At 36.9% G+C, this 27,810-nt stretch overlaps 1 protein-coding gene across 8 annotated transcripts in view; it reads left to right on the forward strand.

Moving 5' to 3' along the window:
- Positions 1-27,810, forward strand: part of DLGAP1 (DLG associated protein 1) — a 391,290-nt gene that overhangs the window by 35,129 nt on the left and 328,351 nt on the right. Inside the window, exon 1 of one of the 8 annotated variants that reach the window (XM_040695515.2) lies at positions 3,998-4,109. The exons of the other annotated variants lie outside the window; for them this stretch is intronic. The gene's annotated coding sequence lies outside the window, so the exon portion shown is untranslated. Of the gene's footprint in view, positions 1-3,997; positions 4,110-27,810 lie in introns of those variants that run through there. 8 annotated transcript variants of the gene reach the window in all.

Consider the following 27,810-nt stretch of genomic DNA (forward strand, 5'->3'; position numbering starts at 1 on the left):
ATCCTACCCCAGCCAGGACATTGGCTTTTTGACTGTCTCAGTGGAGACAAATAGGAGGAAGAGAAATAAGATAAAGGGAGATATTGGAATGAGAAGTTAGAAAAGATGGCATATCTAATAGAAAAGGGTCATGAAAGAGCAAAGACATGCCAGTGCCTCTGGTTAAGATTAATGAAATAGTATTGTGTGTCGTAGCAAATTTGTCTATACAACTCTAACTTTGTTTTTTCCCCACAACTAGTACTTAAGAGTAATCCTCTGCAGTTAAGCTAAAATGAGTAGAACTAGTTAAAAAAAACAAAAAACAAAAAACTTCAGGCAGAATTTTGGGAGGAATAACTGAGAAGAGAGAAAAGAAAAAAGACTTTTTAATATATCTTGCAACCATTATCAAGCACAGATGTCCGTTTCCAAAAGGTTTTGCTTCTAAGATATTGCATACTTCTCTACTAATTTTTTTTTTTTCAAACACTTCTAAGTTCACAGTGGATTGCAGTAATCCAAGTGGAAGATACGAAGAAATGACTGACCTCTGTAACGTCTGTTTCTAGAAAAAAAGCTGGCAACTTATCAGCTGAGTGTGGATGGAATTAAATGCTACCGATTGTTTATTGATAGTTGCTCAACAAGAAGCAATTGAATAGCTCCAATTCAGATCTAGTCTAGGTGGTAGAACTGAAGTAACATTTTTGGTGGGTTTTTTGGTTTATTCTTTGGTTGTGTTTTTTTTTCTTGCTTCCTGTTATCTTAGTCTTATGAAAACGCATATTGCACCCAGATAGTCATCATCTAATGTCATCTCTCTCAGGATGATAAAAATACTGTCTGAATATGTATGCATATGTGTTATATTGATACTCCTTTTATCTGTGACCTATTTTGGAAAATCTTTCTAGGTCTGCATTGCAAATAGGTACATATGGTTCTCCTCCCTCATGTCTTAGTCATGTATGCACATGTGCTGATGATGATAATATCAAATGATGAATATCTTTCATTTTTCTGTTTGACTGATGGTTGTGTTTTCTTTTCTTTGGCATGCACAGATTAACCTGTTCCATGACATTAAGGGGAATGTCAAAGTCCTTCCAGTACTTGAAGGGCAGTGTATAAGCAGGAGGGGGACTGACTTTTTATGTGGTATGTGATAGTGATAGAACAAGGGAGAATGTCTTTAATCTAAAGGAAACCAGATTTAGTTTACATAGAAGGAGGGAGATTTTTACTCAGAGGATGGTGAGGCACTGGCACAGCTGCCCAGAGAAACTGGATGCCCCATCCTTGAAAGCACTCAAGACCAAGTTGGATGGGGCCTTGTACAGCTGAGCTGCTGAGTAGCAGTTGTGTAATGATTCTCTGAAAGACCCAGACAAAGCCCAGGAAGGCACTAGGATTTTCAAGCTGATGGAATTGAAGCTGCTATGGTGCAGGGGATACAGATGGTTGGGGAACTTGGCAGGACTTGTGTGAAGGGTTTGCTTGCTGTAGGGAAAATAGAAGTGGTGATTCTCCAGTCAAGGTTTCTGGCAGAGAAGCTACTTGCAGAGAATGAGAACATATATGGAATGAGGTAAGATGCTTGAGGAAGGAAAAAGACTAATGCATGACTAGAATGAGAAAATGGATTTTCAGAGCCGTGTCTTATCTATGACTTTGTGCAGGTGATGGTATATCATAACAGTTAGTTGAACTGTTCCGTAGATGGTTGTTTGTTGAGGAAAAAGTTTAAATTTATGGAAGCACCAAGTAATCTCTGCTGCTTTGGAACATAAGGGTGAACAGAACAGCAATTAATTTGAACACTTCCAAACATTTGAATGAGTGACTTTTCCACCTTCATTTTTTAACTTAGGGATATTTGAGTGTTTAGTATCTATTAAAAATAACCAATACCCTAACAGTCTTTTGCTACCTAGTGAATTCAACATAAGCAAACTGCAACATCTTGTATATGCTGTATATGCTATGAAAGTCTATGAACACTTGCACAAACTAATTGCCAAGCAATAATGCAATGCCAGATGAGTCTCAGCATGACTACCGGATCCCAGATTGAGGTATTGGACTGATTAAGAAAAAGATCTTTGTAGATTTAGTGCATACAGAAGGCTGAACTGCAATTAGTATCAGTGCACAAACACAACTTTCAAACCTGTAGGGCAGCCAAGCAAATGTATTTATTTCTGCTTGAAAAATATGCAAAATGTTGCTTCAGGATTGAAGAAATGTTTAGCTTATGTTTGCCATCAGAGATATGAGAAATGGGTTGCAGCCTGAAAGGGAGGACATGTTTTTGGGAAGAGTTTATCAGGTAATTGTGAACAGAAGGGGCAGATTGACTCATTAGAAGATGAGAAAGAACTTACTGCCTCTTCACCTGGAGAGAGCAAGCATGTCTAAAAGTTCCAGACAGGTGTTCCTCAGGATGGAGCTGTAAATGGTTTTCAATTTTATTTTTATTTTTGTAGGAGTAGTAATAGTAATATCAGAGGTGGTAAAAACAGTTTGCTGTCTGTCTGCATGTTTCTATACAGCCAGCAGTTTTCTTTATATTCCTGAAATCTGGGGTTTTAAAGGCCAAAGTTTAAGGAAAGAGGAAAGCACTATTAGAGAAATAGGTGTCCTTACTTGTTTCCATTCTTTCATTATTCTGTGTGATTTCTTTTTCATGTTCCTCCAAAATGACCACACCTATAGGCAAGGGAGGCTGCTTCTTGGCTTTCATTTCACCTGACTTGGGGTGACCAATGGATCAGCTGCTTCTGAGTTAATCTTTTATTTTGGGGAAACTGGTATGGAATCCCATAACACTGGATGGTTCTGGTTTCTTTTTCCTCAGTTTAGAAATATATAAGGAAATCATTCCTAAGCTTAGACACACCACAGAAGAGGCGCTCTGATTTGCATCTGTATCTGTTACAGTACCCTGTTTACACAGCAGGACTAATCAAGTTGTATGTGTAGTTTGCATTCAGGTGTACAAAAACAAATGAGAAAATGCAGAACAGGTAGCTATTTCAGAATATGTTTTCCAAGGAGTCTGATTTCTGTGTTCTTTGTTCAAGAATCAGTCACCACATTGGCCGAAACTGAGTAAGGATGTGACTATGGAATACTTTGTTTTCATTTTGGGTAGTAAGATGCACAGTGGGGCAGCAAGATAGCACACCAGCAGAAGTAGATGCCTGATGCCAGCATCATTCAAACCTGTGACTGAAATTGGAAAGATGAATAGGTCTGAGAGTATCCCAATAGTGGATCACCTCCACTGATTCAGACTTTTATGAGCGTGGCATGCAGCTCTTGTTCATGGCTGGTGAAAATGTATAGATAATGGTGGTGACTGTGTTTAAAAATACTGTTTTGTAGCAGAGAATCTGCTCTATCAATGTTATTGTGCTCTTTGTATTTGTTGTAGTTTCCATAGAAATAAATAGGACATGTTACTTTCAGAGCAACCTACATAAATATATAAGTAGGGCCTAAAAGGCACAGTGCATTATTACAGTCCTCGCATCCAGACCTGATTATTTATTGCAAATGAGCAGAGGTTTAGAATTAGCATGTTCACCTACTGGGAATATTTTGGAGTTATGGAGTATCTGTTTCTGGATGGACCGCTGAAAATCAGGATGTGCTGCTCTTGGGAAGCTCTTTTCTATTATAGAATCACCGAATAATTAGGATTGGAAGGCACTTTTGGAGTTCTTCTGATCTATTCCCTGTTTGAGCAGATTGCCTAGGACCATCTCCAGATGGACTTCAAAGATCTCCAAGAAAGAAGACTCCACAGTCTGGATTTGAGGCAAGAAACAAGACAGTAATGGATGTGAACTGGCTTGTGCCTGTAGCATTTAGAGGATACAGGTCTTGGAGCATGTGATCTTTTCTTCCGTGTTCCAATTTCCTTGCCAAGGGAGCTGCTTGTATTGCTCTGGGTTGGAATCTGTATGCAAATTAGTATGTATACAGTATGAATACTGAGAGGCCAAGGGCTGAAAGTGAAATGATTTGACAGTGTAGACTGGAATTGTCACATTTGTTGAAGACTGTCCCACAGAGTACTCTGCAACAGCCCTGGAAACACTGGAAGAATAGTGCTTTCCATGGTATGTTGTCCTGGATTCTTGAGATTTTGGGCAATTTGTGTACCAAAGGTGCTGGGGAGACTTGCCTTTGAACTTTTCAATAGGGTGAATCCAAACACTGCTTGCTGTGGCTTGTCTGGGGGTTTGCGATGAGAGGGAGGAGGAATTCATGAATACTGACAGTTATTGTGTACTAAAAAGGTGCCTAAAATCAGGTGCAGCCAATGAAGAGCAGTTCCAGCAGAAATGTCTCACCCGATTACAGTACAAAAGAAGAGATTACAAATCAGTATAATTTTTTTTTGAGGTTTGATGATACAGAAATCAATTTCCTCCAAAAATTAGTTTAAAGATGGAATTGATAATAATGATTCTGTCCAGAGAAATTAAAATGGGCATATGGTTTAAACTCATAATTTGTTGGTTTTTTCCTTATTATGTATAAAATAACTGCACTGACCTAATAATAGACCTTCAGAAGTAACAGATGAGATTTTGAAGCTGTATGTATAATGATTTATATAAATGATAGCAAACTGCAGGAACCTCCTTCAAATCTGTCGAACTTAATTTTCTGCTCTGTGGAGCAGAGTGATTGAGACAGTGAAACTGAATGATGTTCTACACTGTGCACACTGCCAGCTGCCAGAATGCTATGACATTAGCTGAATCCACAGCAAATCCACTGACAACTGGTTGAGAGGATGGGATGCATATTTCCCTCTTCCTAGTTCTTTCTTTAGAGCTTTCAGAACAGTTTTGCAGAGACATTCTTGATGTGCATTTGACAGAGCTGTAATTAGCTATTTTTAAAGGTTGACTTAGATGCTGATACATGGTTCAGGTATCATATTTTCTTCACACTTCTTTAGAATCAGAAGCATATTTAGGATCAGTATTATATTTGGCTCTATTCCAGCTATAACCAGAAGGGAATATATACCATACTCTTTTATGTGGCAAGTGTTCAAAGTATTTGGGTTATTCTGCTGGGAAGAAAAAGTGATGAATAAATTGACTATAGTCTTTGATGGATTTTGTTTGTTTGCAAAAAAAAAAAAAAAAAAAAAACAACTTAAGAAAATTGTATCTTCCTAAATAAAAAGAAAAGGAGTAATAAAAGAAGTAGTCACTTATTGTGTTCTCAAAATTCTCCTCAGTGTCAAAATTGGGCTTGAAGCTCTCTCTGTGCTTTCTTTTATTCTTGTATTACAAGTGTTCCCCTGATATTTCTGTATTTCCCCTTGCCTTTTCTGGCTACATCTGTGATGCTTTGTCTTTGTGCATGTACAGTAGTGCCAGCAATTTCAAAATTACTTTTAACCACCAGGAGAATCCCTTTCTTGCACCACACAAGAGCACTATAGCAGCATCTAACATGAGTTAAAGTGGTAATTTCTTCTGTTTCTAATGGATCTTAACTTTATGTTGCACTTGTAGAGAATTAATGACTCCCTTTATGCCACCAAAGCCACAGATTTTATACACAATCTCTTTGATATGGAACTAACCTGACTGTTTGCTTTTAGTGTATGCCAGCACCTTTTGAAATTGAAGACAAACCTGCCATTGACACAAATGGTATATGACTAGATACCCTATCAGTGTTTCCAGGATAATTTGTAACATTTATATTCCAATGGCTGCTCCCTTCTCTCCCTGCTCCACCCCTTCGAAATTCTCAATTTATACGTAAGATATAAGACCGCAGGTTCTTGGTAGTCTCACTTGCACACAAATACAAGCAAAGTTGTCTAAGCATTCTCAAATACTTTTTTTTACTTTTATTTATATTTTTATTTTTTAGGCTTTTAGTATTGCTGTATTTATGCAGGGGCTGCAGGAGGGAGCTAAGCTTTGTAATAGGTCATCTCATGTCTTTCCTGGAGTGTGAGAACATAACGTTTTTCAAGTTTATTTTCTAGTTACAATGGCATCCATGTCCTGCTTTCATGTTTCTGTTACTAAAATGTAAGAGTATTATCACAACGTAATTTTGCTAGTTAGTCATTTACTTCCTTTTTCCAGAGCAGTGTAACTTTGGAGTTTTGTCTGAAGATGTTTGAGAGCCTTTGAATTTAAAGTACTCACTATTGTGTGCTTTTTCATATGGCATCAGATTGTCATGATCCATAGCTGTTGGCAAACTGCTTTGCCAGAAAGTTTGTAAGCGCTTTCAACTGCAAACTTCATGTAATCTGATGATAAGTTTTCCTTTTGATTCTTCATTTCCTTTGATATGGATATATATTATTATTATTTTTCCATTCACATACATCTCTGTAATAATCTTCAAATGAGGATAGAAAGGAGAAATGGAAACAGAGGTGTGGTTTGGTTGTGTTTTTTTATTTTATGAATGAAGCAATTAAAACCTCCAGTGCTTAGGGAAGGAAGTGTCCAGATCTGCAATACTTTCTTGCCTTTAATTAAAATTATCACAAAAGTCTTCTATCTGCTGTGATTAAGTACAGTAGGACAAGATGCTTTAGCACAGATGCATGTGAAGTTTTTGAACAATCTGGAAGTCTTTGGCGTGTATACTGCAAAGTTCTATCTATGCACGTGTCATCTGAAAAGTAGCCATATGTGTAATGTTACATATTTTGCTGCATTTGTTAATCATTATAGAACAAAGGGTAATATATTTCATTTTATTTTACTGCAATCAGAAAACGTTTCTTGTTGCAAAACTAGCAGTCAAAAGAGTAAGTTGTATGTATCATAGAATCTTAGAATGGGCTTAGCCTGGGTTGAAAAGGACCACAATGATCATCTAGTTTCAACCCCCTGCTATGTGCAGGGTCACCAACCACTAGACCAGGCTGCCCAGAGCCACAACCGGCCTAGCCTTGAATGCCTCCAGGGATGGGGCATCCACAACAATGTAGCTGGTTCAGTTCTTTGTGACAGAGCTATAAAAGAAATATGAATAAAATATCACTATAAATATACTAGCATTAAGGCTACCTTCATCTCTTATACGGTTTCTTATTGTTGCAGTCAACCACATAGCAGTAACCTTTTAAATTGTTTTTCTAAAAGCTTAACTTTATTAAAAAGACTATTTTGTCCTATTGTGTGTTCGGACTTTCAAATTTCATGTCACCAGGAAAAAAAAAAAACTTGGATTATGATTCAGAGAAAAATGGGTTTTTTTGTGTTGTGTTTTTTTTTTAGTTACACAATATTCATCCACAGCAACTTATCTGTTAATTCACTTTCAAAGTAAAGTAGTAAAGTGACCTCTTTGGCTAAGCAAAGACTGGCTCCAGAAATGTGTTGAGCTGATATGTTTGTTAATATCACTGGAATTAGTTGGAAGTAAGGTTTTCTGTTGTAGTCTGAAATAAACCATCATAAATGGTGTGTGGGAATTGGGATCTTGTAATCTCTTTTTAATTCTGCTACAGCCTCCGTGTGTAGCTTTGGATTTGTTGCATTATCTTTTTATGCCTTGTTTTTTTCACTTCTGTGCCTTTGCCTAAATTAGATTGTAGTCTAGGATTCTTGGTATAGGAGCCTCCACAGGGCAGCTAATATACCTTACAGGAGTCATTTTACTAGGTAATCGTGTGCAAACTATTTTGCAAGCTACTATAAACTGTACTAAATAGAGAATACATTCTCATGTCTATACAAAAATGAAGGACATCTCTGAATTTTTTTCTATTGCTATATATATTTATTTAAACTAAATGTGTATCTGTGTGTTTACATATAAAATATATTTATATATACATCAATTCTATATAATTCTATATGAAAAAAATATAGATTACATCTATACTATGGAGATTATATGCATATTTTATATTTGGTATATATTTTATGTATAAAAACACAGACAAATATGCTCAGTCCCTTTATTTATTTCCAGAAAAGTTCTGGGCACAGCTCCTTTGCACACTGTTCTTTAATCTTTCTTTTACTTTTCTATCCAGTCCCTGGATATTTTTCCATGGTTGGGCAATTATGAATTTTGGAGTAGGAGATAAGAGATACGCTGATGAAGATCTATAACCCAGTTTAGTCAGTGCAATCTGTTAATTAGTGTGATTTTACTTATGAAATATTGTAGTAAGGAAATCTGCACAGCTGTTCCCCATGCTGTTGTACCTGTTCTCTGAGTCAGCAGAAAAAAGTACATAATTACAGTGTAAGATACAGATAGCACTATGAAGAGCAAAATATAGCTTGTATGCATACATGAATACACAGAATCAATGTTATGTGGCTTCATAACAGAATTAAACAGGTTCATGTTCATCTAACTAAATTCTTCAGGATGGACCAAATCCTATCTACAGCAAACAGTCTTTTATTTGAGGGCTGGAGTTTCATTTGTATTAATATGCATTAGCATTCTTATCTGTCAGTGAAGAAATCCAGTAAACAGGTATGTTGATTCTGGACACATGCAAGGAAGGTCATATGTCAGCAAGAACAGAGTCCTGGAGGCTTGATTTGGTGAAATGTTTGTCTTGCAGTTGTGACTGTGTCCCTTAGGATGGTGAATCCCAGTGTGCTGTTTTTGAGTTTAATAGATAGTCTATGATAGGGTGGAATTAAGTCTCCATTTTGCTGTGATGATTAAGCAGGTACTTGTTTGGGTTTTTTTTCCTGGCATTCAGCTCTATGACCTATTTTCTTATTGTGTGATTTTTTTTTTGTGACTTTTTATCACATAGCCTTTATTATTTATAAACTGTATCTTGCATGAAACCTGACTCATGGAAAGAAAACTGTCTGAAATGTTACAAAATCTTCATGTATATACCAAAAATAATACTAACCTTATTTTAATTAAAAGAAATAATTTTCAGTTATATATGAAGTTATGTCAGTGTAAAGGGTAATAGGTCAGTTATGAGTTGTATATACATATCTGTAATGGTTAGACTCTCAGGATCAATGAAGCCTCAGGCCAAAATATTATCTTACTAGACTGTGTAAAATGTCAGTAAATTGCAATGTAATTCTCTCTTTACCCGTTCTGTCACTTCTGTGGCAGATGTGCATCTGAACAGTACAATTCAGTCCTTTAGCACCTTAACATATGTATGTTTAATGATGAGGTCTAGTTGCGCTATTTCAGGGCTTTATCTCTTGCCAGTTCTTAGGGCCGTGCTTTGAATTTGGAAGAAGATTGGCAGAGCTTCTGTACTAATGTGAAATAACATGTATATAGTGCACATACAATACAAGCTTGGGGATTTTCTCTCTTTCATTATGTAGACAAGCTACAAATGAGTAAATTACCTCATAAAAATATCTTCCTATCTGATATAATCCTGTGGCACTGCTATTAGTTCATGTATAGATATCTCTTTATCATTTCCCCCAATCAGTATGCACTCAGAAAACAAGAGAAGGAACTTTAATGTTGCTTCACCACAGCTGTAAATGGAATCTAGTTTCCTTTTGAAAATCTGTAGTTGAAAGAATCAACAACAGCAAAACGAATGCTGTTTTTCTTTGTTAAATCCTGGATCAAAAAGGACAAAAAATAATTCAAAATCATGTAGAAAAGTTTTAATCCCAGCTATAACAGTTTGTCACAAGTTCTTCTGTAAAAGTATTATTTGTAGAATTTTAGTCATTTGAATGAATAATTTGCTTCTGGATGAAAATTGGCACACATGCTCTCAGCCTTAGTGCAGGTGTTTGTTTTTCTACAAATGCCTTTGGTCTATTAAGTAAATAGAAAATATTTATGTTTTTTGGCATTTGAGTGTGAAATAATATTCCAAAAGGATGTTTATAAGCCACAAACCCTCTTTTCTGCTCTTCTGAAGTGGAGAACAGCTACTGTTATGAAAAAACAATGGGAGCAGGAGTGATAATGAATTAGGAATGCAGTGTGTTGCTTGGTGTGGGAATTTTGTTAATTTGTTTTGGTTTGCTTCCTTTTATTTTAACTCTATTGCTGATGTTAGCACTATGTAAAGATAAAGATACTTGTAGAGTTTTGAGCAAGATTTGCAGTGCCACTTAGATGGTAGCTTCAACATGCTCCTTGCATGGATTTGTTAGTAACAGAATACCATTTGTTTTCACTGTGGGAAAAGGACATCTTTCCACTGGAGTCTGTTAAAAGAGTTTGGGTAGGGTCGCAAGGTGTAACGATGCCAAGCCAGACATATGACACTTATTTGACTCTGCAGAGAAATATCTGGTACTGTGCAAGGACTATTCAAATATTGATTTTCATCAAAGCTCACTGAAATTTGAGTTTCTGTTCAGAATTTTTTGAATATATTGATTTCAGAGTTTGACATTAATTTGCTAGAATGTTGTAGTGTTTTAAGTTTGCTCATCTGGAGTATTTTCAAATAACTGAGTTCTAAGGTAGTGACAATATATGTACAGCTTCTGAAGACAAAGTAATGAATAACTTTATGGCTCTTCTGAATGAAAGATATGTAATGTCAATCAAGTGACACAGGATACTAACTAATACCTCCTATAAAATTGTTGCCCCACATTGAATATCTGAGTATGAGAAGTTAAATCAATTATTCAATAACAATGATAAATTAATATTATCTAAAGTTGGGTTTCCAAGTAAAATTGAAACAATAACAAATATTCTGTAAATAAGCGTTTGTCTCTTGGGATTTCAAAGAATGTAGGCAACATTGGCCTTCTTGCATTATGAATAAATTCTCCATTTGTTAGTACTGACATTGAGAAACTGCATATATAATTGCCATTGGAATTATGTTTATGTTCATTATGAGCACAAGTAGTATGGTTCTATCTGGATATAGTAATGAGAATTTTTTTCAATTCATTGGAATAAATGCAGAATTTGTGACTTATTCATTACAACCATGTTAAATTCCCAGTCTTGATTTTGCATCTAAGCTTACTGCAGCTTGGTGATTGCAGCTGAAATGTCAGTAGGAGATTCTGAGAATGGGGAGATGACATTTGATTTGCCTGGACTTTTGAGCAGTACCTTCTTGCTGGCATCTGCTTCATTATGAGTAAAGTTATGACTGCCACAGCTGCTGTAGATTTAGTTCTCATTTTATTATTAATGCATTCTTAACTGATTTTTTTTCTAGTGGGTTGATGGATGTGTGGTGGTGATAAATATGTAAGTGAATGCGCTTCTCTGAAGAAAAGGCCTCTAATGTTGCTATATTTTGACTGTGGCCTTGTAGGAAGCTGTCAGTAATGGGTTGATAGTTTGTCTGTAGTATGGCAAACCACCATGGCTTTTTTCGACGTTTTGGAAGGTAACTTTCAACTATGGTGTTGATTTCAATGCTCCTGTAAAACCTCTTCATAGTTGTTGGGTGGTGTTTGTTTTTGTTTGCTTTTTTATTAATGACTGGAGAAAGAGGCTTCTTTGAATAAAATAAGTCCATGTACTCTTTATTCAGGCAGGTAGAATCAGCAGAGACTAGGATAGTAGTTTTAATTTAGTTACTCTTGGTGTTATCCAGAAAACTTTACTGACAACTTTCCATAATCTCTCTGGCTATTAATATGTATTGCTAGACATATGACGATATGATTATAGATTATGTGAATTTGAAGAATTATGTCCTAGGTTTTTTAATTGGCCCCAATAGTTTACTTTGCTCTTGGTATGGATGAAAACTCAGGAAAAAAAAAAAAAAAAAAAAAGAATGTGCAGATCTTATTTAAAAAATGTCAGCTTAAGAATGTGGGACACTAATTCTGTTTGTGCTTTTGATCCCTGCCACCTTCTCTCTTTCCATGTATTTACTCCCCCCCCCCCCCCCCCATGTTTTACAACAATTTTATGGGGGAAGAATGTAGTTAGCAACACTGAACAAGTACTTGAAGTTTAAAAGCCCTGGCTACTTTACCAAGTCAGTTCTTTGTTAGAGTTCAGCTCCAGAGCTGAAGTGCCTGTGATTTCTCCTTAAAATTCACATTATGGCCAGCAGTGGAAAAAGCATTTTTGATGGATAAGTCATAAGTACTTCAGCTAGTGTTCAGTAACCATGCACCAGAACTGGATGATCACCCAAGCGCTGTGTTCAATCCTTGCTTTCCACAGGATTTCTTTTAGTGGAAATGCATTCACTTAAAAATAATCTAAAGCTCATTGGCTTTAGATGATTCCAGTAGACTGGAATCAAAGATAAACTTACTGTGACAGTCTGAAGTATAGCAACGATGATAACAGAAAAATTCTCTAGAAGGTTAGATTATTTTAGAGTCACTGCTACCCAAGTCTAACACTGTGGGGGTAAAAAGACAGTTGAATGCAATTAGTTCAATTGCTGACTCCTATTTATTTGTCTTTGTGGCCTTACAAAATATTTTTAATGAAGGCTAGCCTACTTTATTTTAATGGAAATAATGTCAGTAGAAACTAATAACTAATATTAATAATATTAATATAACTAATTAATAATTTCATTATCAATGTTATATATCTGCCATACTTATCAGAACCTTATTATGATTCCTACTTTGGTTTTGAGCATTAGTGGGAATTAAGTCTTCTCTATTTTTCTGTTGCCTTGGATATTAATAATTCTGGGTATTCACCCAGCTATCCACTGTGAAGCCCGATTAAAAAAGCAACATTTAGCTTAAATGTTCTTGATTCAGCTTTGTGGTAATGTTAAGTCCAAACGGCAATCTGTGAAAAATGTTTTGATATTTTTGACATGAATTATTTTGATCATACAACAAATTGATTTTTTTTTTCCCCACATTCAACAAAATCAATTTGTTGTTGAGTATACATTTTCCTCCAAAAAATGACAAGAAAGACTTGGAAGAATATTGAGCATCACTGTATATTTCCTGTTTATATATAATTTTAGCAAAGCTGGCTTCATTACTTTTCTTATTGAATGATCATATGCTTCAGTAGTCATTATAATAATAAGCAAAAGGAAATCTAAATAGCTGTAAATTTCAAGCATGTACATTCAGGTGTGCAAGTTTGGTTTGCTAAGAAAATCCATTAGATATTGTTGACTTCAGGAAAGAATCCGAGTGCGTGTTTTGTACTTCATCTCTTCTCAAAAGCTTTTAGCCTCTTTGTGACCCTTTCAGATGTTAATCCCTGAGCAAATTTTTAGATCTGAAATCTTAAAAGGAGGAAAAGAAGAGAGAGGGGCTTCTCAACTGTACTTTATAAAGGAAGTACTATTTCTTTAGTTGCTCAACTGAGTTACAAGATGTATGCACTTGAAGATAGAGCTGTTCCTAATCCTTAAGGCAGAAGATGCATCTACACAGAAGCCTGGGCCTTCATTTGATTTTGAGCATTCTTCACTTATTTTGAGAACATTCTATAGGCTCTGTTCTGAGAAACTTGTTGGATTCAATGTTGAGAGCTGTTCACTCATACAAATAAGTTCAAATTCTTGAAGGAAGGACTCTATTTTTCAGACTTCATTCTGTAGGCAAGGTAGAATTTGCAAGCAAATGACAGCCTATAAAATGTAAACCCAAATCACAGGCTGCATTGGAAAAAGTAGCAAGTTATCTTTTCTTTTTTTTTATATATTGTATGAGAACTGTTGATTTGTGGCCTGAACCTCTGATCACCTGAGGTGAGCACTGAGTCAGCTGTGGGTGCACAGGTGAAGGCAATTCACCTGTGTGACCGGAAGGGGTGGAGCCTGGATCCACCTTTCCTAGACCCCATTTAAGGGCTGACTACCACTAGGGAAGGATCCCTTGCTAGAGATTGCTCCTCTTGGAGTTTTTCCTGTGAGCCTAGGACACGGGTGAGCATTTTTCATCTATTTTCAATTATAATCTTTCTAGCTGTACTATCTGTGGATACCAATCTGGCCACACTATTCTGTGTATTTGTTGACTGTACATATATAGATAGAGGATTTTGTTGTTCTTAAATTACAATGTTGGGAAATACAGCAAGTTTTTTGTGCTAAAGATTCTCAATAGGTGTTGAAAAGGCAAAACTAAATTAAATATTCCATTTTATGACACTTATGATATTTTTAAATATATAAGAAGTTCACAAAAAAATTATATTTCCTGTTATTAGCTAACATTTGATTTTTGAGGAATCCTTTTAAAATATTTGAACAGTATGAAGTGGAAGTAGTAAATCTGCCTGCAGATTCTTCAACTTTCAGTGAAAAGAAAGAAGTGAGGGGATCTTTTATTTTTTTCCTTCATAGCTGTGACACAAGGCCACAAAGTTGATAAATGGCCTGGAGCATCTCCCATATGAGGAAAGACTGAGTAACCTGGGTCTGTTCAGCCTGGGGGAAACAAGACTGAGGGGGAGATCTGATTAATGTTTATAAACATCTGAAGGGAGATGGGAGGCAAATGAATGATGCCGGGTTCTTCTTGGTGGTGCATAGCAATAGGAAAGGAGTAATGGCCCAAAACATGAACATAGGAAGTTCCATAGTGACATGTGGAAGAACTTCTTTATGGTAAAGGTGATGGAGCACTGAAATGGGCTGCCCAGAGAGGTTGTGGAGTCGTCTTTTATGGAAATATTCAAGATCTGTCAGGATGCTTATCTGCTACCTATTGTAGGGTACTTGCTTTATTGAGGAGTTGGACTCTATGATCTCTAGTGGTCCCTTCCAACCCCTTTGATTCTGTAATTCTGTAATTCTTTCTATTAGTGGGTAGTTCAAGATTTAATTTGGAAGAAAAAAAAAAAAAGGATGGGGGGGGAGGCATAGGGGGTCTGTTGGTGAAAATTTATCAAAAAATGATTTTAACTATAACTAGGCTGCTTGTAATTTTGTAGATAAATATCTGTTTTGGGACTATATTTTTCTTTCATTTTCATGGATATAGATCATATTTACTGTTTTCCCTAAGCAGCTCAAACAAGCTGTGTAGAGTAGATGTCATAGAGCTGGGTTCACAAGAGGAAACAGCGCAAAAAGTCTGCATGCACTTTTTTTACTGTGTTTTGTGTCAGGGAAAATGGATGACAAACTTCCTAATTTCTACTGATGTTCACTTGTGTGTGATAATTAACCTATAACACTGTTCAAGTCTAAATGTGCAGGTGTTTATTAGTGACAGAAACAGTATTCATACATCTGAAAACAACAGCAATTATTTTAGAGGTCTTGGAAGTATCATCCTCTTTTCCTGATTCTACAAAAATAGCATTAAAGTCCTGGACAATCCTTCACTGTTTCTGTGTTTTTTTTTTTTAAATAAACAAACAAAAAAAACCCCTAAACTAAAAACCTGTTATTGAGGTACAGATGGCATTGAAATCCCTGCTAACAGCCTTCAAGAATATATCAAGGGCAAATACTTCTAAGCCTTTATGAACATAAGAAACAGCAATATTCCCTACCCTATTCTGCTGTGTCATAATCAGAAGATTTAGAGATGCTATCTGGGTGGTTTTAGCTGTGACATCTGGAAGGATAGCTTCTTGCTTAATCTTACTCTCTGCTAATCAAGTGTTTCTGAACCTCTTTTAAATTGTGAAATTTTCTACAGAGAAAATCTGCACTGTCTTCTTTCTCCCTTTTATTTCTATACTCATTGTCCCCTAAAAACAAACAATGAAACAAAACAGAAATGTCTTATCCATTCAGTTCAAAAAAAAAAAAAAAAAACTTAAAACCTATTTCGTTCATTATGGAGTTTTACTTTGTGTTTCAAGTTAGCAATGTAAGCTTCACCAGCTTTTCCTCCAAGTAGAATGGGAACAACTTACCATCAAAAGAGCAGTAAGAACATCTGACTGTATTTGCTGTTTAAATGCAAACCAGAAATTCCCAGTACTGCTGCTTGCCAAAGCAAATGATACTCTTCGTGCAGAATTCTCCCTTTGGAGAAGAATCAGAGAAAACTAGTAGTGTGAGGCAGATATTAGTCATGACACTTAATATGCAACTAGGAAGTGCCAAGAAACTATGATGTGATGGCAGTATGAAAGTGTTCATTCAGCTGTATGGTTAAAGTCAGTTTGTGTGAGCTGAATGTGGTCATTCTCTAAGAAATGTTATAATAGGGAATAGGACTATACTATAAAACTCCAAACTATAAAACCTTGCAAATGAATTCTAATCTGATTCTGCACCACAACATCACAAAAGTTCATGTATCGAGTCTGTGTTTGTATATTGGAATTACATCACAAATTAGTGCATCTTTAATTTGTCTATGAAATTTTGAGGAAATTGCTAAGAAAATGTTTCTGTTACAGACATCTGCCAGTTTTTTTAGACTGTTCATCCAGTCCCATTTTCAGGCCATTCCTTGTTTAACATGACGTACCTGTAAGCTGTTTCTCCCTTGCTGTGTGTCCATTATCAAATGTCCAAAAGGAGAGACTTTTTGTATAACTGCATATTTTTTCATTCCTGGAGTACTCATTCTGTGTATATGAGGTGCAATGCTGATGAAAAAAATCAACCCTGTGTTCCATATATGCTATAAGCACCAAATGCTTTGATGATGGTGCAACATCATCGAAGTAGTGTAATAGTGTGCATCCTATTTATTTTCATGGAAACTAGAACAGATACAAAGAGCACAATAATACCACTTGATAGAGCAAATTCTCAGCTGTAAAACATAGTTTTTCAACGTAGTCAACACCATTAGCTATGCATTTTTTCCACTGATGATCAAGAGCCTGCATGCTGTGCTCATAAAAAATCTGCACCAGTGGAGGTGACCCATTGTTTTACAGCTGCTATGATGGTGTCATTGCTAGGAAAATGCTACCCATGCAGTCCATCTTTAATCGGTTTGAACAGAGGGAAGTCAGAAGACACTAAATCTGGACTACGTGGTGAGTGTGGTATAACAGTCTGGCCAAGATTGGCAATGTGGTCTATGGTTTTCTAGCTGATATGAGGCCTGGCATTATTGTCTTGTAAGAAAAAAAGTTGTTTTTTTCTCTGGCCTGACCCTGGAAGTTTGAGCCTTCAGCTTAGTCAGTTTCACAATGTTGAAGTCAGACTTGATAATTTGTCTGGTTACCAGGGAATCCAGAAGGATCACTCCTTTCCTATCCCAAAAGACAGTGCACATCACTTTATGAGATGAGAGCTATGTCTTGAGCTTTTTCTTCAATAGGGAATTCACATGTTGCCACTTCATGGACTGCTGTTTTCACCCCAGCTCATAGTGATGACGCTATGCCTCATCACTGGTAATGATGCTGTCTAGGAAGCTGTCACCTTCCACCTCATATTGTTTCATCAAGTTCTAACCAACTTGCATATGGTGCTCTTTGTTCCTCTGTGAGCAATCACAGAATCATCAATGTTGGAAAAGACCAATCCAACTGTCCATCTACCACCAATATTTTCCACTAAACCTTGTCCCTTAGTACAACGTGCAGGTGTTTCTTGAATGCATTTGGGGACAGTGATTTTAACACCTCCTTGGGCAACCCCTTCCAGTGCTTGATCATGCTTTCAGAGAAGAAATTTTTCCTAACATCTAACCCCAATCTCTTCTGGTGCAGGAGGGAACTTGAGGCTGTTCCCTCTAGTCCCATTGCTAGTTATGTGAGAGAAGAGGCCAATCCCCACCTCATTCTACGTAAGATTTGTGCTCCAAACCCCTCACCAGCTTTGTTTCTTTTCTCTGGAGATGTTCTAGGGCCTCAATGTCTTTCTTGTAATGAGGGACCCAAAACTGAGCACAGTACTCCAGGTGCAGCCTTACCGGAGCTGAGTAGAGAAGGACAATTGTGCTCCCACTGGCAACACTATTTCTGATATAATCCTGTATGCTATTGATTTTCTTGGCTATCTGGGTGTGCTGCTGGTTCATGTTCAGCCATGTGTTGACCAACGCCCCCAGATCTGTTTCTTCCGCACAGTTTTCTAGCTCCTGTCCCAAGCCTGTTGCATTCATGGGCATTGGTGCTGATATTCAACTCCATACGTGGTTTTGTTGTCCTAATCTGCTTACTCATGTAGGTGAGATAATCGACGTGCTCTTCATTTTGTGTTGTGACAGCTGTGTATGGCCATCTGGAATGTGTTTTGTCTTTCACATCGTTGTTACCACTGCTGAAAAGCACCATCCACCACCTCACTGTGTTCACATCTGCTCGTTGGTCTCTGGAAGTGTTCAGCAGGCATCTATGAATGTCAACAGATGCAATTTTTTTCCACGTGGAGGAATTTGATTATACCCCTTTGCTTCACATGCATTTCTGTGTCAGATACCGTTTTGTCAGAACGTCCCTCTACTGCTGTCATGTGACAACAAAAAGCAATAGAATATTAGCAGGAAAGTTCAACCTCTACTGACCTGCCACCAACATCCACCTCTGGCATCATGGGGCAACATAATAAAAAAAAAAAAAAGAAGCATTGCCTTTGGAGTAGATTACTCTGACACTGCCTACAGAGTCTGTGGGATGAATAAGTTTGAATAATCCTCAGTCAGGGGAACCTATTTAGGTGTAGATTTTCTCTTCCTGCTGAAAGTGGAGTTGAGAACTTTGAAGCTCTTTGGAGCAGCCTGATGAACTGCTGTTTATCCTTTGCACAGAAACACTTCTCAGTAGCAGTGCTTTTGACCTTGATGCCTGTACTACTCGCTTCCAGCCATTCCCTGTCAGGGAGGCTCTTTGCCGACTGGTTCCACTGGCTGGCTTCTCTGCCAGTTGTTCTTGCTATCTCTGTCTGCTGCTTTACTCTGTCAGCCTGTGTGCTGTATCCCATTTATCTCCCATCTGTTCATTTCTGCTCTTGCTGTGCTCTCCTCCTTAGACATGTTTCTTTGCAGTCCCAGTACAGTCTCAGTCCTTTTAGAAAAGACAGAGTAGTATCCAACTGGATTCTTCTTTTCCTCTGTTTTTTTTACTTATTTTAAAGAAGAAGGGCTCAACCACTTCTTATTTCTTTAGTCCCATTTTTTTTTTTTTTTGTCTTGAGATTTCACAGTGCAGCATTCCTATAGTTTGATTTTTTTCCAACCTAAAACAGTGGAGACGTTAGCTGTTTATGCTTTCCATTTACGCTTTCCCCAGTTCTACCATTTAGCTAAGGTTAACAGGAATCTTGCAAAGCACGACAGGAATTACCTAAGCCACAGAAGAATCAAGTTTGCTAGCCACAATCTTTGGTCTTTTCCAGGCAGCTTCATTGCTGTCCTAACAAGACCAGCACAGCCCTTGCCTCATGAGACTTTTCATTGGCATTTCCAGAGAAAGACTGCTAATCACTCGTAAAATTTTAGGTGGTTGGGCTGAAATTTGGATTTAGGAGAACAAAAGTACTTCATGTCTCATATGCAGAAAAATGATCATACATCCCCGTGAGAAGATTGGTTGTTTTTTTTTTGTTACTTAATATCTTGACAGTTTGTATATATTCATTTTAAGATAAATTGCTTTGTGAAATCTCCAACAGCATCATAAGTAGTCATGTATTATTACAGAGCATTGTACTCATTCCTAAGAGAGCTCTGGCTTTTGGACATTTTCTTTGTTTTCTTGAGTACCTTTTGAATTTTAATCATGGTCTCCAAAATGCTTGTAATCCCTCCCAGCTTAGCATGATCTCTGAATTAAATAAAACAGACTTTTTGTTCTATCATCTAACTCACTAATAAAAATATTAAGTAATATCCTACTGAATATCAGCTCTTGTAAACTTCATCCAAGTAATCCTCGCATTTGTCAGTATTTAGATGTTGTTATCAAGACCTATAAGCTTATTTTACTGTGTTTTGCACTGGACTATGTTTCCCTAGTTTAGCTCTGAGTGTATTGTGTACTAACTGCGGCTTATTTATGCATGCCATACTTTAGCCTGTAAAAGTCTTTTCTAAGAATATTGGTGTGTTTTTATTATTATTATTCTCTCTCTCTCTCTCTCTCTCTCTCTCTGTGTGTGTGTGTGTGTGTGTGTGTGAAGCATGCAGCATCTCTCTTTTTGGACTCAGATAACTTAGCATGGTTTTTGCTTCCTTATACTCCCAAGCTGGTATTTTAGTGGATGTACTCTCATCCTGACCAACAGCTGGAGGAACAACGATCTCATACGGCATGGTGGAGTGTTTCCACCTGTTTGTGGTTTTGATTTGTTTTTAAAATGTAAATTATTTCTATGTTTAGGAGAGCTGTTCAGTGTGTATTAGCAATTTAGGTTGACACCGGTGTATAGAAGTGCCAGAGCGATTCTAGTTAATATACTGTAAATGATCTGAGAGTCGGAGTTAATGGATGGTTATGGTGTGCTTGTCACTGGTATCCTTCTCATTTTGAGTTGAAGTGAAAATGAGAAGTAGGGAGGAAATGTTTGATGAATATGTTTTTATTTCCTGTTGAGTGGCAGCTTTATTTTTAATGACATAGCTGTGTGTAGTTTGGTTTGTTTGTTTGTTTTTTAATTCACATTTTCAACTGAAACTGTTAGCAAATTCTTCCATTACCTCTGCATTTACTGATGCTTGGTGCCCAAACATGTGGTGCCTATATAGCCCCCCTGTGCAGTGGGGTTTTTGAATGTTCTTGCTACTGGGGAAATGATTGAAAGAAATTTTGCTTAGGGGACGGGGGGTGCAGCTCTTGCTCTATCTCTTAAATTGCTATATTATCTATCCTCTTTCCTGTTTAGTCAACTTCATTAGCTAAAGGTAAATATGGCACCAGTACTGCTTTTGCTCGGTTAGATATGTTAACTTTGACATAGTAAAAGAAATATTTCTGTAGCCCCTCAAGAACAGAAACTGTTACGCTCCATTGCAGTAAGTGGGAAACTAGCAGTTCAACTCCTCTCCCAGATACTACAGTATCTCTGCGTGGTATCTAGCAGGGACAGGATAGCTCTTGGTGAAGAAATGGATGTGTTTATTGAAATGGAAACAGGATTAAATCTTATGCACTTGTAACATGAGTGTGAAGTGCTGCTCTTAGGAAATATGAGATTTCACAAATGCATCATGGGGAATGACAAGCTGTACAGCCAGTATAGCAGAGTCTATTTGTTTGCATCTGAAGCTGAACTGAAATCTCACAACGCGATACAGTTACAGTTGAGAGGTAATTGGTCTACTCAACAAGCATCACTCCGGTCTCAGATACACTGTTGCGTCTAGATTGTGAACAGTGTACTTTAATCAGTGGTTGAAGAAATTCTTTGGGATCACAAGATTTGTTAGAGGTTTGAAAATCTATCTATGGAGAAAGGAAAAATGAATTTATTTAGAATTTAATTTTAAAAGGATTAAAGTATTGAGTCCATTCAGTGTATTTCTTTATGTAAAATATTGCTAAAAGAAAGGCAGTCTTCCTCACTGGAGATTATAAACATCAGATTTGAAAAACCTTTTTTCAAAGATGGTCTATATATGAATCCTCCATATTTCTTAATATCCTTTTTGTGTTTTATTTTGGCATCCTTTGTGCTTAAAAATCTCTTCCTGCTTTTTAAGAGGCTCCTTACAAGAAAATATTTTTGCCTTGCCTTAAAAGCATCCTTACTACTTGAGAGCATTTTACTGAAAAAGCTTTACATGGTATTTATGTCCTCTTGTAAAAAGGCTGAGCTGCATGTTTCAGAGAAAGATATGAGGAAGTGTTTAATGCAGACTTCACCAATCTTCTTAGGCAGAGTGAGCAGAACATGAGGTCAGATAAAAAAATGTGTTGCACTTCAGAGAGTTTTCATGAGTGTTGGGAATTTCTGTGGTTGATAAGAACATAGTACTGGGGATATCTTTAATTATCTCTGTATGAGAGGCAGAGCTTTGTTTTACTGCATCTATGAACTATATTTGACAGCTGGAAGTAAAGTGAACACTAAAACTAAATGTGGCTTCAGTCCATCAAACATCCACTCCCTTCATTTAGCTTGTTCTCATTCAACATTTTTTCATCAACTTGCTTCAAAATAGAAATTGTGATGTCATCATGGAGACTGATAGAAGATAGAAAAAATACTAGCTGAAATCTCAAACAATTTTCCTGTAGAGATTTGGTGCCTGATAGATACGACTCAATTAAAAACACTGCATATTTCATTATGCAAATTGTTTTATCAGAACTACTCTATATTGTGTTGGTTAGACTACTCTATGTTGTCTTGGTTAAAGGTGACTGGTTATAGTTATTTTTTTTTTCCTAAAGAAAAAGAAGCTAGGCAGCAGTAAATCGAATCAGAGGTAAAAGGAAAAATAATCACATTCCATGCTGCATCCAAACATTTTTGATTGCTCTGTGTCTGTCTGATTCAAGGCAATATGTTTTTTTTCTGCTACAAGGCAAGGAAGAAATCAAACAACAATACCAGCTATGTCCAGATGATTAAGTTTGGAGTGGGAACAGAAGGTGTTCAGTGCTCTGTTTTTCTTCCCAGAAATAGCAGAATGCCTTCTGCATAATACATAGAACCATAGAATGTTTAAGGTTGAAAGGAACCATAAAGATCATCTAGTTCAACCCCTTCTTGCCATGAGTATAGTTGCCACCCACTGGATCAGTCTGTCCAGACCCCCATCTAACCTGGCTTTGAATGCCTACAGGGATGGGGCATCCACAGCTTCACTGGGTGTCCTGTTCTAGTTCTCCATCACCCTCTGAGTAAATAATTTCTTTCTAATGTCTAATCTTAATCTCTAATCTTTTAGTTTAAAAGCATTCCCTTTTGTCCTGTCAGTATCAGACCATGTAAAAAATCTGTTTTGCCTCCTGTTTATAAGCCCTCCTCAAGTACTGGAAGGCCACAACGAGGTCTCCCTAGAGCCTTCTTCAAACAGAACAAGCCCAACTCCTTCAATCTTTCTTCATAGGAGAGGTGCTCCAGCCCTCTGAGCATCTTTCTGGCCCTCCTCTGGACTCACTCCAACAGCTCTACTTCTTTCTTGTGCGAGGGGCCTCAGCCCTGGAGACAGTACTTCACATGGGGCCTCACAAGGGTGGAGTAGAAAGGTACAGTCTCTTCCCTCTCCCTGCCAGCCACCCCTCTTTTGATGCAGTACAGGATACTCTTTCCCTTCTAAGCGGCAAGCACCCACTGCTGGCTTATGTCCTGCTTTTCATTCATGAGAACTCCTAAGTCCTTCTCTGTAGGGCTGCTTTCAAGGAGTTCCTCTTCCACTCTGTACACATATCTGGGATTGCCTCTACCCTAGTGCAACACCTTGCCCTTTGCCTTTTTGAACCTCATTAGGTTCATGTGGGCCTGGTTTTTGAGCCTGTCCAGGTCCCTTTGGATGGCATCCCCTCCTTCTATTGTGTCAACTGCACCACTCAGCCTGGTGTCATCAAGACCCTGGGATGTGTGTTGTCACTCTCCATAGGCATATAGATATTCAGCCTCATGAGGTGGTCTCAGACCTGTTCCGCTCTTACAATGGGAGAAATATTGCTCCCTAACCCACACCTAGAGGTTCAGAGACATGAGAGGCATGGGAAGCCTGACTGGCAGTGAGGATTGAGGCAAAGAACTCATTGAGTACCTCAGCCTTCTCTATGTCTGAGGGAGCAAGTTCTCCCTTCTCATATATTAGAGGGAGTACATTCTCCTTTGCCTGTCTGTTTTGACCAGTGTAACTAAAGAAACCCATCTTGTTATTTTTCACATCCCTCACCAAGTTCAGTTCCATCTGTGTCTTGGCTTTCCTGGTCCTGTCTCTGCATTTACCACAATAGTATTGGGTTCTCCATTTGTATTTCTTTGTTTGCTTGTTTTGTTTCATCCACTAATTAATTAATTAACTATTTGAAAGTATTTTTTCTTAAATTCTTGAAAAGTTCACAGCATGTTGTCGTGCTTCAGGTATAAACAGATACCAAAATTTTCAGAACTTTAGATTTCAGTCTAGAGGATCGTCGTACATAACCTGGCATTTTTAAATGCATAGATGTCATTTGTTGCAAATCAACTTAGTGTTTTGTTGGTGGTTTTTTTTCTTTTTCTTTTTTTCTAAATACTTCCAGCAGAGGATCTGCAGTAGAACTGAAATAGTAAGATTTTAATACGAATTGTTATTGCCAATTTATGACAGCAGGGTCCCAAAGTGATCTGGATGAAAAGGTATAAGAAACAGATTGGTAGTCTTAGTTGTAGAGAAATCTTGCTCTCTGCAGCTTGTCAGCTTGATACTGGAATATCAGTATCATAAAAAATACCCTGTTCTTGCTCATTCTTCGGATTATTTGAAATGACTCATCTGAAAATTTTACATCTCTCAAAGAATACTTCCCTTCCCATCCAGTATTTACTGTGGGAAAGGATTAAGTAATTTCACTAAATCTGAATAAAGTTCATGAAGTACCAGAAAGAGTTGAGCAGGGCTATAGACAGGGACATGGGTGCAAAAGCTGAGAATTGTACACAGAGAGGTCAACTGACAGTGCATAAAGTAGAGGACTACAAGACAACTGTGGTCAAGGTATGGCTAATTGCGTTTCAGCCTTGCCTTTGCACCAGAATTCTTTAATTATACTGGGCAAACAACATAGCTAAAAGTTCTCAAGCATAACTTTATAGTCCATGTTACTTATTTTCTGAAGATTTAACACTAAAAACTTAGGATAGATTAATTTCATTTTGGAGCATTTAATTGTAGCCGTGGCCAATTCAACAGGAACTGTGGTTTGGAGGTGAAAAGTGTAATATAATGTGAAGTAATCTGAAAGATCAGGCATGGGCTTCTCAAACTTGGTTGCCCAAAACGAGCTGACGCTTTTGATCATTCTTGTTTTAATCTTTGTGCTCCTGTTCTCAATGTGTCAGATACACAAAAGCAGATGTGCTCAGTCATTTGTAAAGAATGGAAGTAGGCAGAAATTTTCATTCTGGTATATATTAGCCCGTAACATTAAAGTGTGCTTACTTGAAATATGTTTAGATCTGTGGTATCGTAATTAAATCGGTCTTTGGTGACAAGAGAATAAAGTTTTTTTAATGGTGTCATAAGAAGAAAAAGAATCTTGCTTGTGGGCGGTGTTGGTTATTTTGTAAGAAGTAGATGGTTGTTTTGTGTGGGTTGTTTTTTTTGTTTTTTGTATTGTTTTCCTGCTGGAATGTCAGAAACAGGAAGAGAAAGAATATAATGATATTACATAGGAGTGAGATGCAAGAGAAATGCTGAATGGCACTGTGAAGGGCAGAGATCTAAGCATTGCTGTTAGACTCCAAAGCCAGTGATAAGATGCAGAATTTTACAGAAGACTGTGGAAAGGTACATATTGGGAAAGTCTGATGTACCTCTTCATATTAAGAGTTGTCTGTTTTTTTTCCTTTAGCATTGTGCTTCCTGCTCACCAAATTGCAGAGTGCTCATGGGGGAAAGAAACCTCACAACTAACAAAGCATGGCAATTCAGTGAAAAGACTCTTTGTTTTGTTTAATGGCCTTGAACGGCTGTTTTATACTAATATCAATGAGTGAAATAGAGCAAAGAAAGTGTGGACAAACCTTGAATTCTCCCTCCAGTTAAAATAAATGGAAATAGGTACTCATCTCTTTACCTAATTCACTGAAATCTCAGTATTCTAGCTTCTGTGCACTGTGTTTATTTGTCTCTGTAGAAAGCTAGGATAAGCTGCATGGTAGTATTCCCCATGTGGGGTGTTTTTTATTGTTGATTGGTAGTAGATGTCTCAAAAGAAATAATAGGCTAGCACATTTACAATTACATATTTGATTTAGCTATATCTTGCTTATTTAAAGTATTTATTAATTAAATTTCAAATACTTATTCTTACTTGCTAACTTGTTTTTAATTAAATCCTTGTTAAGTTGATTGACTTAATTGAAATAAATGCAACACTCTGAGAACTGGGTTATTCTGAATCTAGTTAACCTTCAAGTGAAGAGTTTTATTCTGTAGTGTAATTACAGTTGAGATTAGCTTCTTATGCATATGAAGAGTGACCTTTCATCTTGTCCAGGGTAAAGAAATACACAAAGGTATTTAGTGCATGAGCAGAAAGTACACAAATTTTAATATAGGGTATAACCTTATTGTTTGTTTTGTCTTTTGGGACACTCTTGTTCAGATGAACATGCTATTTTTATCTGTGAAGTTTGAAAAAACATGAGTCAGGAGAGAGGTTCTTTTGGTAGGTGCTATGCAGAAACCTCAAAAAGAATACATTTTTTCCACTAACTTAGGCTTTGTTTCTGACTGTGTCTTGTTTTTGTTAGGCTGCCTTTCTGGATGTCCTTGTGCTATGTCTTGAATAAAAATGAAGCTTTAAAATTGTAGTTTTTCTCTTTTTCTCCTTCTATTAGGCTTGTCAGTTTTCTTTTTTAAAAAAAAAAGATGAAAAGCTCTAGTGATTTCTGTACGTACGCCTCAAGTGCGGAACCATTCCCATCAAGGCTTCTTTGTTTTTGTTTTTCAAAGTCCTGTTCACTGGGAATACTTCTGTTAATTGTATTGTTATATCTCCTCATACTTCATTTAAATGCTGACATGGGACAAAATGCTGCTGTGTTTTAATGAGTGTGGTAATGACTAGAGGCATAGCACATACGTAGAGGGAATGGAAATGAAAAAATAAGATTATCTTTTAATTGACAGTATCTGCATAAGGAAAAACATATAAATTGCTGTCTAACAGATATAGATAGCCTTAAAATGCACCTTTACATTGGGACACCCTTAATTAGTGAATTGTAAGTTGTGTTCCTAGACACCTTGCACAATGGCTCTATTAATTGTTTCCATCTGCTATAAAGCAAGATGTAAGCATTCTTACTTACTGCTGCAAAATAACTCTATTTAGAGTTTCCATGTAAGTACCTTGGTACTGTTTATCCTGTTAATATGGCAGTGTTATGATAAATACTGAAATTAGAGACCTAAGGAGTCTTTTCCACTGAGTTTTGTTTATACTGCTATCATCAAGAGCAGTTTGGCTTCAACATCTGAGGAAGAGACAGGCTGATGCTCTTCAGTTTGTGACTCCTCATAATCAGTTATTTTTGTTCCCACAAAAAGTACTGAATTAGTGTTCTATGATCTGCAGAACAGCACTAGTATAAATTCTATGACAAGTGAAAGACCTTCTTCAAAATGCAGAGAAATATCCTGGAATATACACATTATTCTCTCATGGCTAATGAGACAGTTAAAAGTTAACATTCAAATGAAACACTCCTTTGGAAGTAATATTTATGTTATAAATGACATAGATTATATAGCAAGCCTTTTTGCTTACTTAAGGTTCAGAATCTGTAGTGAATATGAATTTAGGCCATAGGCTGGGGAAGTGAAAAGTTTTAATTCATGTGCAGATGCATGTGCTGATTATAGGTGTGAGAAGGTTGGTGCAACTGGATTCCATATAAAACTTCTTTGCACGAGCTCTTCCTCAACTTTAAAAGCAAGAGTTGTGGGAGGTAATATTTTCCTTTTGTGTTTTAACAGCATAGTAATGGTCCCACACACACACTAGAATTCATTGCTGTTGTCACCGGTCTGTTAATCAAGCTTTCAATATGAGCTGATATTAAGTTGTTAAAATATCATTCAAAGTCAGATGAAAAATATTTTAGGTGCTGATTAGCTTATAGAATGACTAAGTCCATAAGTGTCAGTTTGTCTACAAGAGAGATTTAATAATATAGAAGTCACAACTGATGATTTCACAGAGTGAGAAGTCATGCATTTTTTGCTTCTGTTGTCTGTAGAAAATATTTTTAATAATCTAAACTCTAAGCTTCACCAGAGAATGATTAATGTCATCCTGTTTTGCTTAATCCCATTGCCTTACTGAGATTTTCCAAATAAGTTGAAAACGAGCATTTAAAAGTTTATTTATATATAT

This window comes from Gallus gallus, chromosome 2, assembly GCF_016699485.2.
Source record: "Gallus gallus isolate bGalGal1 chromosome 2, bGalGal1.mat.broiler.GRCg7b, whole genome shotgun sequence".
NCBI lineage: Eukaryota > Metazoa > Chordata > Aves > Galliformes > Phasianidae > Gallus > Gallus gallus.